At 45.4% G+C, this 12,341-nt stretch overlaps 1 pseudogene; it reads left to right on the top strand.

Moving 5' to 3' along the window:
* The first annotated feature begins 11,170 nt into the window (after positions 1 to 11,170).
* LOC149862228 (olfactory receptor 6E1-like) lies at positions 11,171 to 12,029 on the top strand (annotated as a pseudogene).
* Positions 12,030 to 12,341: the final 312 nt, after the last annotated feature.

Here is a 12,341-nt window from a genome sequence, read left to right as displayed (position 1 = left end):
TCAGGTATAAATTCTCTCTTAAAAATACATAGAGTCTTGTAATGCTGATTGTAGGTCAAACAACAGATCCTTAGATATGCTTAAAGTGGTTTATTATCCCACTTTTAAAATGTTTCATACCGTTCCTGTTATGAATTTGTCTAATTTCTGTATTTGACCACTGAATCTAGGTAAGGTTTGATCTTCTATTTTGCAGAGTCCTTTGTTCCTAAAAGACATTTTTTTCTTCTTCTGGAATGCTCTTGTAGACCTTATGGATTTTTTTTGGGGGGGGGGCGTAATTAAACCGATAGAGAGTGCTCATTATCTCACCATCACTCACAATTAATGGACTTCAGAAGCTCCATGTAACTGTTTCCTGAACTATTAATACTTTTTCAACTATTCAACAGAACCTGGCTTTTTTATCCACACAGTAAGAGTTCAGCTGAAGTATGAAGAATCTTTAATACAGGAGACCGGGTCATAGAAAGTTAAAGTTCAAATTAGAAAAACAAATTACTTTCAGAAATACTATATAGCTTGTTAAGATTTAGAATAGCTTGCAAGTAGTAAAATCTTAGCTTGCAAGTAGTAAAATTGACCTGGTTTGCCTAGTGGAGACACGGCAGGATGAAACATTTGACTGGGCATTAGACATAGAGGGCTATAGGTTGTTTAGAAGAGATAGGAAGGGGAAAAAAGGTGTGTGTGGGGGGGTTGTGCTCTATGTTAGGGAACAGTATACCAGTTCTACTTTCCAAATGGGACCAGAGGAAGGCTTAACTGAGACTATGTGGCTAAACTTCAAGGAGGGTGGGGGGAGAGGGATCTGGTGGTAGGAGTTTACTACAGGCCACCACATAAGGAGGAAGAGCTGGATCTGGAATTTGCCAGGTTGCTTGGGGAGGCTGTGCGTGCAAAGGATGTTGTGGTCATGGGTGATATGAATTACCCTGACATCAACTGGGAGGAGCAGTTGGCCAGGTCTAGCCACTCACGAAGATTCCTGACATGCGTACAGGACCTACACCTCGTGCAGGAGGTACTTGTCCCCACTAGGGAAAACGTCATACTGGATCTGGTGTTAGCCTCTGGGGATGACCTGGTGGGGGATGTGCTAGTACAAGGGAGGCTAGGGGACAGTGATCATGAAATGATCCAGTTTGCTATTCAGAGAAAGGTGGGGAGGATAACTAGCACAGCACAAATGCTTGATTTTAGGAAAGCCAACTTCAAGTGCCTCCCTGACTACTGCCCTGAGCACATCTGAGCCCAGGGTGTAGCTAGTATGGGGGTCCAGGAAAGGTGGTCCTTCCTCAAGGAGGCTATCCATGGGACGCAGCAGGACTCAATTCCACTGCACAGGAAGGCAGGAAAAGGGTCCAAGAAACCTTCATGGCTGAGCGCAAATATCCAGGCTGGCCTGAGGGCAAAGAAAAAAGCATACTGGCGGTGGAAGCAGGGGGCAGGGACAAAGGAGCAGTACACCTCCCTGACCCGAGCTTGTAGGGTTTTGGTAAGGGAGGCTAAAGCAGCACTGGAGCTTAGATTAGCTTCTGGGATTGAGGATAACAGAAAGTCCTTCAAGTATATAGGTAGCAAGAAGAAGGCTCGGAGTAACACTGGACCCCTACGGGGCAGGGCGGGGCAGCGCAGGGCAGGGCGGGGCAGGGCAGTTGGTGACGGATGCGCGAGAGAAGGCAGAACTCTTTAACACGTTCTTTGCCTCCATGTTCCTGTCTGCTGACAATGGGGCACTCCCGGGTGATAGCATAAAGAGGCCCAGGAAGGATGCGAGTCCCCTGACTGTTAGTTCAGGCCTAGTTAAGGGTTACCTGGAGGGCTTAGATGTATCCAGGTCGGCAGGCCCAGATGACCTTCATCTGCGGGTGCTGAGGGAACTGGCTCGTATCATTGTGGAGCCATTGGCACGGCTGTTTGAGGACTCCTGGTGCTCAGGCCAAGTTCCTGAGGACTGGAAAAGGGCCAATGTGGTCCCTATTTTCAAGAACGGGAGGAAGAAAGAACCTGGCAACTACAGACCAGTCAGCCTCACTTCTATCCTGGGGAAGGTCTTTGAAAAAATTATCAAGGGCCACATTTGTGAGAGCCCTGCAGGGGAAAGGATGTTGAGGTGTAACCAGCATGGGTTCATGCCAGGCCGATCCTGCCTGACTAACCTGGTCTCTTTCTATGACCAGGTAAGAAAAAGCGTAGATGTGAAGGAGGAAGTCAGTGTCATCTTCTTGGACTTCCAGAAGGCCTTCGACACAGTGTCCCACCCAATTCTGGTGGGCAAGTTGAGGGACTGCAGCATTGACAAATGCACCGTCACATGGGTGGCAAACTGGCTCCAGGGGCACACCCAGAGGGTGGTGGTGGATGGTTCAATATCTACCTGGGAGGGTGTGGGCAGTAGAGTCCCCCAGGGCTCGGTCCTTGGGCCAGTGCTATTCAACATCTTCATTAGCGACCTGGATGAGGGTGTGGAGAGTACCCTGTTCAAGTTTGCTGATGACACCAAGCTGTGTGGTAAAGTGAATACACTGGCAGGCAGGGACCGCATCCAGACAGACCTGGATAGGTTAGAGAAGTGGGTGGATCTGAACAGGACGCGATTCAACAAGGACAAGTGCAGACTGCTGCACCTGGGGAGAGGGAACCAGCATTGTGGTTATAGGTTAGTGGCTGCCCCTCTCAGCAGCACAGAGGCAGAAAGGGATCTTGGAGTCATGATTAACTCCAGGATGAATATGAGTCGCCAATGCAATGAAGCAATAGGCAGAGCCAACCACACCCTGTCCTGCATCAACAGGGGCATCACTAACAGGTCCAGAGAGGTCTTGCTCCCCCTCTATGCAGCGCCGGTCAGGCCACAGCTGGAGTACTGTGTCCAGTTCTGGGCGCCGCACTTCAAGAGGGATGTGGAGAACCTGGAGAGGGTCCAGAGGAGGCCACTCATATGGTTGAGGGCCTCTGTGGCCAGCCCTATGAGAAGAGGCTGTGGGACCTGAATCTCTTCAGTCTTCACACGAGGAGGTCCAGGGGGGATTTTGTGGCTCCCTACAACCTTATCAGGGGCTGCCAGCAGGGACTCGGGGAAAGTCTGTTCACCAGGGCCCCCCTTGGAGTCACCAGAACTATGGCCACAAGCTGAGGGAGGATAGGTTTAGGTTAGATATTAGGAAGAACTACTTCACTGTAAGGGTGGCCAGAGCCTGAAATAGGCTCCCCAGAGAGGTGGTGCTCTCACCTTCCCTGGAAATCTTCAAGAGGAGACTGGATAGGCACCTGGCTGGGTTCTTATGACCCCTGCCACCCCCAGTGCTCATTCCTGCTCATGGCAGGGGGTCAGACTCGATGATCTGTCTAGGTCCCTTCCGACTCATTGATTCTATGATTCTAGAATAAAGTGGAAACTACTTATCCAGACAATCAATAAATCAATAAATTATTTGGAGCACTTTTATTTTAGAGTTGGGGTCATTCCAAAATATATGCTGTAATTTAATCACATTTCATTCAGCGTACTGGATAATTTATTTTCCTAGTATTGTGCAAGAGGTAGGATTCAAGGCTATCAGGGGTCTTTTCTATTCTTAAAAATCTCTGTGTCAGTACACTTTGTCTCCTAAAAGAACATTGGCTTACTTCCATATAAATAAGGCCCATAACCTATTTTACAGAAAGGGTTTCTGGAACCTAGAAGCCTGAGACTCATTTGAAAACCAATTAGCTATTTACTCAAAATTAGTGTCAGATATTAAATTTTATTCTAACAGTTACAATACTTTTTCTTTTTCTTTTTGATTATGGGAAAACCTAAAGATCTTTCACCCCCAACCTGCTCAGCTACAGAGGCTTTGGGTCCGTGATCAGCTACATCTGCCCGAGGTGTAAGTGCTCCACACCTTCCAGGACTACTAGTAATCCAAGCAGGAATTATGCAGATTTTGCACAATCTAAGCAGCAGCCTTGCAGAAGCTTGCTTTGGACCCAGGAAAAGGCTATCTATATTAAGCACTATGGATGACCTAATTAAAAAAAAAATTTAAAAAACCAATTCTGTGTTGAAGGACATTCACTACAATTATTATTGTTCCTGTGTAAATATGAAACGAGGAAAAGTCCTTGCCAATATGCATTCCTACACAGAAAAAATTAATGAAACATGAATGTGTTAGAATAAGTTCTGCTGGCTCTTTTTAGTTGATTTGGGTCCTAACATTATTTATGTAGCCAACTATTATAATGAATTAATAATATATAATTTATTAAAATAACTAGTATTAATCATAATTAGACATAATAATTAGACAATAATAATTAGTCAGTATTCGTTGTTGTTTGATTGTGTTTAAGACCCAGTTCCAAACAAGAAATTAGATGTGAAATGTCTCTGTATCACACTTTCTAAATTTTAGTCCCTTGGCCCCTGGAGATGACTTCAAAATGCCAATTTATATCTTCACTGACTGGCTTTCTTGCGTGCATACCAGCCTCTGGCTTCTTTACTATTCATTTAATCCAGGAAGAGCACACACTAACTTCAGATGCTTCCTCAGCCTGACAAAGGGTATTTATACACAAAAGCTTGCAAAGTAGAATTTTTCCAACTATTTGAATTGGCCTAATAAAAGATGTCAGATTTACCCAAAGAACCTTGTCTCCCTAAAAGCCACATAAGATGCTTATGTTACCCATACTGTACATGAGGATATATATATATACACTCATCCAAATGGTTCTCACAGCACCCGTACCATGGAGAGGTAGGGATGCATAAAGTATCTAATAGAGAATAATGAGAAGAGGATGAGAGGTGGCTGAAATCCCGCCCCTCCCCCAAAAGGCAGATATTCTCTGAAGCAATAGTCTAACTGAGGGAGGTGGTGATGGATGGGGAGTTGGGGCAGCAGCCCCAAGTGCTCCTTTTGTGAGAGGGAGGCAGAGTGGGGGTGGCAGGAGTGCAAAAGAAGCTGTTGCCACTGCTGGATGGTTGTGCTACTGCAGTCAGCACAGCAAGAGCTGCACTTCTATGCCTTTGCCCTGCAGCCTTGAGTTAGGCAACTACTTGAGATTGGGATTGTTAGTGCTAAGCCTTCTGTTGCATTTAGATATGGTCAACTGACTCACTTTCTCCATCTCAACAGGACTGAGCACCTTTTTCTAGAATAGAGTGGTGGCTCAGAAAGTGAGAGAGATGTCAGCTTCCCTCCTCAGGCCTTAAGGGACGCATCCACACATGCAAGCATGTCTGCTTGCAGCAGCTCAAATAGAAGTGGTGAAAATTTGAGCCTGGGCTTTCTGGTTCAGTACATGTGCATGGACATGCACTTTGTTGTAGAGCAAATTGTTCCACTTGGGGCAAAATAACCCTGCCTGGCTCCTCCCAGATCTGCAGCCAGGGGGAACTAGAGCCTGGGGCCAGCACCTGTGCTGGCCCCATCAGTACAAAAAGCTGCCCTGGCAAGTAGCTCAGGGCTAGTTGTTCTCAGGAGCTTCTGGGGCCCAGCCAATTGGTGCCAGCTGGACTGCTGAAGCAGCCCTGAGAGCTGTGACCTGCTGCACATCTGCCAGACCTGGCCATGTGTGCCCCCTGCCTGGCTATCTGGGCATCTATCACCTGGAAGATGTTCTGGGTGTGGTGGCCTGCTCTGAACTGTCAAAGCATGTCCTACTGGCCCCATTTGGCCAGGGGGTCAGCCACAGCCAGCTGGATCCAAGGTGCCAGCTCTGAGAAAGCAGGGTCTTCCCACTGGCCTCACTAGAAGGAATTCTGGTGTTCCCTATTGGAAAACTGAAAAATCCCCGATAAAAAAATCCCCAAATCATTCTTTAAAATATCCCAAAATCCATGTTCCTCCACAATTAAAACAAAAAACCACTATAAAGAGAGAGAAAGTGAGAGAGAGACAGCGATCAGTTGAGCAATGTTTTATTGATTTATCTACAGTGTTAAAGCTATGTGGAAGCCTACCAGTGTCTCTATCATCATCATTATAAAGTGAAATTTAAATACATGTTTCATGAATTCATGGATATAAATTTTCCTCCCCTACCACAGGGCCTATGGCCCCCCAACAGGGTCTACGGCCCCACACAGTGGTTACAGCCCCCCACAGGGGTTACAGCTCCCCAACAGTGGCCACAGCTGTATCCAGGGGTCTAATTTTTCCCCCACACTGTATGTTTTTTCGTTCCTGCATCTGCCTCTCAAAGGGGTTTGAGACAGGGCAAGAGGCACATGAGTGCTCATCTGGATGTGCCCAAGGTGTTCAAATATATGATCCCACTTCCAGAAAGTATCTATACTAAACTCCCAGACTATAGATCTGGTTGCAATAGACTTTGGGACACACTCTCAGTCCCTTCTGTAGAACCTGGGCTACTGAATAGAAAGGAATACAAAAATCATGTTGTTAGAAGATAATTCTGTGACCCAGAGAGGTGTACCAGTGCCATAGGTGACGGGGATTATGCATTCTGTTTTCTACTCCAAATACTACTTATGATTCTTCCATGTCCATAGACCTCTACTGCCATCCAGAATGTGGGTATAGGTGGATCTAAACATAACCCTAGTTCCTACAAGGAATTGGTATGTTAGGCAAATCCAGAGTATACCTATGCACAGCTTTTCAGGAAAAAAAATGGGAAGGAAATCTGCCATGAAAACTGGTATAGCTCAATAGGCTCCACAGCCCACACCACCACCATCTTCAGCACAGCCATACGTCTACTCATTGAGGAAGGGACCCTCAAAGGACATAATGCCACAAGCATAGCGTAGGCAGTGCCCTGCTGCTCTGGGGAAGGGTACAACAACTACCTGTCACTTATATTCTTAATCAGTGGGGAGACTCACAGGCTGTTCATATTCCACCATTTCCCCATACCTCACATCATGGCTCACAGGGAAAGGCATGAAAAGCACAGCTGCAAAATAGGTATGTATGGTAGGGAGCTGACACTGTTCATGCCAGAGCATGCTCAGAGGCCACTGATGTTGGTCATGTGACTAAGGGGCAGATAGTGAATGCTGCCCAAAGAAATTTGCAGAACCAAAATGGAGAGTGAAAAAATATCACCCAATTACCCAGGTAACTTGAATAAAACTGGCACCCAAAGACAAAATTTTAGTCTTGTCTGGATACCTAGACATCCACATCTGGCCATCTGTCACATTTTTCGGTTCTAAGACAGCCTTCAGTTGTAGCCTGATCTCTTGTCCTCAGTGGGACAAAAGTTCCTCTCCTTCTTTCCTTCCATCCATTTTTTTCAATGTCTATAAGACTGACTCAACTTGAAAAAGAGTTCTAGAGATAGGGACAAGTAATGCCTGGCATAGGATGTGTTTATCAGAATGCTATGTTGGGAAACAAAGGAGTCCTTCATACAATACCTGTCTGGGTTAGGGGGCCCAGGACATGTAGCACCCCAAGGAACTGTAATTAAAGTACTGAGCTAGGAAGTGGAAGAAGCCCTGCTTCAATAAGGAGTAATATTTCCATGCAGATGTTAACCTGGGAATTTAGTTAGTGTGGAAGTTTGCATGGTAGGGTGTGTGGTAAGGACATGAAGCTCTGGGCAGTGAGCCTAAAAACTCAGGTACTATGGTAGTAGCCTAGTCTACACCATACAATGTTGGGGACATGCAGTACCCAAAAGATTCCTGCCTCTCCTCCTGCTGGAGCCCCACCACCTTCCACCATTGAGGTCTCTACCCAGATGGAGCCTATGGTTCCAGAAAGCTGTGCAGACAGAGCCTGTGGCCCTGGGCATGGGGACAACCTCGTAAGGCTGCCATCAACTGGGAATGGGAGCAAGGGCATCCCCGCTTGTGGGGTTTGTTCCTTAGTGAGGTCTCTGGAGTACCAGGTGGGGGAGCTCCAGGCAGAAGTCAACAGGCTTCGCACCATCAGGGCCCGCAGGCAGGAGATGGATTATTACTATCTGGCCATTCACCAGAAGAGCACAGAAGCCCATCAGCAAGAAGAAGGACAATGATGTGACTGACCTGGAGTCCCCTCCTGGAGTTGCCTGGAAGATGGTCGTGTCCAGCCTCAAGGCATGCAGCACCAGGGTTGCTCCCAACCAGGACTGCAAACAGGTATGCACTTCTCACAATGCTAGCAGAGCCATTGGTGGAAGCACCAGCTCTGGAGGGAGGAAGGCAGCCAGCCAGCACCCCAAAGAACAGACACAAGGTGGTCATGGTGGGTGACTCCCTACTAAGAGTGACTGAAGGGGTGATCTGACATCCCAAACCCCTTATCCATAAGGTCTGCTGCCTTCCAGGGGCTTGAATCCAGGTTGTGGCTGAAAGAATCCCAAAATGTGTCCAGCCCTCCAACCACTACCCTATGCTCCTCATCCATGTGGGCTTGGATGACACATCCAGGAACAATCCTGTCCAGGTCACAAGAGACTGCAGGGCTCTGCGGGTGGGCTCAGGGTCAGGGGCACTGGTAGGTTTGTCCTTGGTCCTCCCAGTTCCGGGTTGTGGGTACAGGAGGGATATATGCATAGAAGTAAAAGAAGACTCTGGTGATGGTACTACCACGAGGGCTTTGGCTTCTTCAATCATGGCACTCACCTCAGGGACTGTGGCCTATTGGAAAGAAATGGCATCCACCTCATGTCAAAGGGGAAGAAGCTGTTCTCGGCTATAATGGCAGATCTCCTGGACAGGGCTTTAAACTGAGATGGCCAGAGAACAGGCCATCAACTAATAGAACAAGCCCAAGAAATGGCAGCCTTGAAACCAGCATCCCAGGGTACAATAGGAAAAATGTTCCGACACAGCCAATGGACAGCTTATTCCACAGATCACCAGGAAGCCTAGGACCTCCAATGGCAGGCGTAGTTGCCTCTACACTATGCAAGAAGCATGGGAAACAAGCAGGAGGAGCTGGCCCTCCTTGATTTTTGTGCCCAGTGCTTAAAAAACTAGAACTAAAATACCTAATCCCCAGTAAGGAGATCTAGACTACAAACAATATATCCATTGGTATTACTCATTACATTTTCCGTATAACTTTTCCCCCTGCCACTCTATCAGATGATAAATTCATTGTTGATCCCTTTCTGATCAGGCCCGCCTCCCTGTGCTATTCCAGATGGGAAATGCCATGACATTTTACTTATGTTTTGGTGTGCAAGATGACTTCTGATAACAGTGAAATCACTTCTTGAACCACATAGGTCATCTTACCACCACGCTGGGACAATAAAGTTAGCATTAATAACAGTCATCCCCAGGGATTGACTCCTCTTTGCTCCCCCATGGGGTCACCTTTGGGGACTGACACCAGTGCCCATGACTCGAAATCCCTCCTACTGAGCCTGTGGCACTGCACTCTGGTACTCTGCATTACCTCACTCTGTGCTCACAGTTTGTTCATGGATACTTAACTCATCACAAGAACCTTGACCACATAGAAAGCATGTGGGATTTGGACATTTTAGTCTCATCAAAATTCTTGGTGAGCTTGGTATCAAATGTGGTCAGGTGTCATATGAGAGCCTGCCATTATAACTTTGTGCCAGGTATTCTTTCCAGTGATCTAAGACATTCCAGCAATTATTTATGCAATGAAAGGAGGCAAGCATGTTTTATTTCACAGAGAGGCAGACAGAGGTGGACCAGGAGAGATGAAAACCTATGAAGAGTCATGAAGTTTCTATTTTTCTTCCCAGTCAACAAAGGTAAGTCTTGAAAATTGTAAACTACACAGTGATTGTCAGTGTCCCATTTATTCTAGAATTCAGCAGCAACAAAATTCACCAAGAATATTACTGTAGTATCACAGAGTTCCTTTAAACAAAGGCATGACCTGGATTCCTAATAGCGTCCAAGGTATTTAGGCACCGTATTTGCACATATCACCAATGAAAGTCATTTCAATCGACTGCAATATACCTTAAATTGTGAGTTCCTTAGACCACAGCTGGAGCTTCTTTACTCATTTGAAAGAGCCTAGTATACAGGGCAGAACTACAAACAAGTACACGTCACAATAATTATTCACAGTGGGAAAGAGTCTGCTATTAATTCTGCTATCACCTTTCTTTTAAAAATACATCTCTCTACATTGTCTTTCCCCTGCCAGGATCAACCTTCCTTAGTGTTTAAAGGCTTAGCACCCTGTTGCTATCATGACTTTGTTCGGGGCTGGCACCTAGCCACCGGAGAGGTATTTACATTTTATACACTGCAGACACTTTTATCCTTAGAGATCTCTTTTTCCTGAAGGCACTGAAGATGCTTCGCCTTCTTGTCTATAGACTATATAAATGGGGAGTCTGTATTCGTTCCCTGTCAGGCATGATCAAACATATCCTGACATGCTTTTCTGAATGACCTGTTTTGCTCAATATCCTTTTTGAAGTCTGGACATTGGTATTCAGTAATAGTCTTGGACGGCAAGACTAAAGCGTAGCAGTGCATTTCCTATTCCTAAAATCTCTATCCGTATTTTCTCCTTCAGCATTAGTGGATTACTTTGAGAAGAAATCAGACCCATATCCTATATGTTACTAAACTGCCTTGTTGAAATCCCTGAGAAAACCTCAAAGGTCACATGGCATTAGCTTAGCCTTACGAAGAAATCAGAAAAACTGATGATAGCAGGGGAGAGAAAAATCTGCCTTTTCTATAGTTTGCGTTTTTTCCAGGGGTGCACAAATCTGACCTGTCCTAAAGCAGGGATATTTTTGTTTTGTTGCAGTGGAGGGACGGGCGTTGTTGTTGGACTTTGCATTCTTTCTTTCCTTCCTTTCTTTCATTTAATTTGATTGTGGGACAAAGTGGAAGGAATTGTTTAATTATTTTTAGTTTTGGGGAATCCCTGACTCCAATATTTTCAGGGAAATTGGCATTCTGACAAGTATCGCTGCTAATACTTGAAGTGGAATTGGCAAGTGTACCAAGTTTACTGAGCAATTTTAGACACTTTCATTGTCTCAGAATTCACACAGTATAAATGGGTGAGAATATTATGGTCTTTAAAATTTCATAACATCTCTTTTTTCCTCTCCCTTTCTTTTAGCTGGCATTCAGGTATGGAGAGGAAGAAATGAAACCACTGTGACTGAATTTATCCTAGAGGGATTTTCCACACTTGGAAATACAGCACAGCTTTGCATCTTCCTTCTCCTTTCCCTTGCCTATATGACTACCCTAATGGGAAACACTTTAATAATTTTTATAGTCTGGCTGGAACAGCGGCTTCACACTCCCATGTATTTTTTCATCAGCAATTTGTCCTTTGTGGAAATCTGGTTCACGTCAGTCACAAGCCCTAAAATGCTGCTAATGTTCATCTCAGGCCAAAAAACAATTTCATTCCATGGCTGCATGGCCCAGTCTTACTTTTATATCTTTTTGGGGGCGAACAGAGTTTGCCCTCCTTTCAGTTATGTCATTTGATCGATATGTAGCTGTCTGCTACCCTTTACGATATGCCACCATCATGAAGGCAAACTTCTGCACCTGCTTAGTCCTTGCTGCCTGGGTGGCAGGTTTCACACTTGCAAGTTTACACTTAGTTTTAATGACAAAACTGAGTTTCTGTGGGCCTAATCAGATCAACAGTTTCTTTTGTGATAGCTCACCCCTATTCGAAATTTCCTGCACTGACTCAGAAATGCTTAAGAGGGCAGATTCCATAATGATATCAACTCTAGGACTGAGTACTTTATGTTTAACTATGGTGTCATACACATGCATCTTCTACTCTATTTTCAAGATCCCAACTGCCACAGAGAAGCAGAAAGCTTTTGGCACTTGCGCCTCCCATCTTACAGCTTTGGCAATAGCATATGGAAGCTGCATTGTTTTGTATGCCAGACCTCCAGGAAGTGTCTCCTTAGGCCAAAAAAAAGTGGTGGCCCTGTTCAACACAGTGGTGTACCCAGTACTGAACCCCTTCATCTACAGCCTGAGAAACAAGATTGTCAAGCAGACCTTGAGAGGCCTTTCATTGCAATATTGCAGAATTTTTTCACCGGGTGTGCCATGTTTCAGAACAGAAAAGGCATAAGAAGATGAAAGGGGATTAGGAGGGCAGGGGAGGAAAGTGTGTAATTTGTAGTATGCACCTGAATAGAATTAAACCCCCCCCCCCCCCCCTGCTTGAAGGAAATATAAATCTTTCTACCCCCATTATTTGATATATGTGGGTTACTTTAGAACATTTTGGAAATGTCAGAAATCACCTAAATTAAACCTTGTTGTATGCGTTTTAAATGTAAATGTAGTCCCTTACAGTCTACCTAGACCCCTTTGTCCAACGTACATTTCATTGGGACTTTCTAAAGTAGTAATTACTAATTGCTCTGGCATACCGTGCCTC

Source organism: Crocodylus siamensis, chromosome 6 (assembly GCF_052110815.1).
Source record: "Crocodylus siamensis isolate JL-2025a chromosome 6, ASM5211081v1, whole genome shotgun sequence".
NCBI classification, from domain to species: Eukaryota; Metazoa; Chordata; order Crocodylia; family Crocodylidae; genus Crocodylus; species Crocodylus siamensis.
Note: the sequence above shows the minus strand (reverse complement) of the source record. Positions and strands in the feature narration are given on the sequence as shown.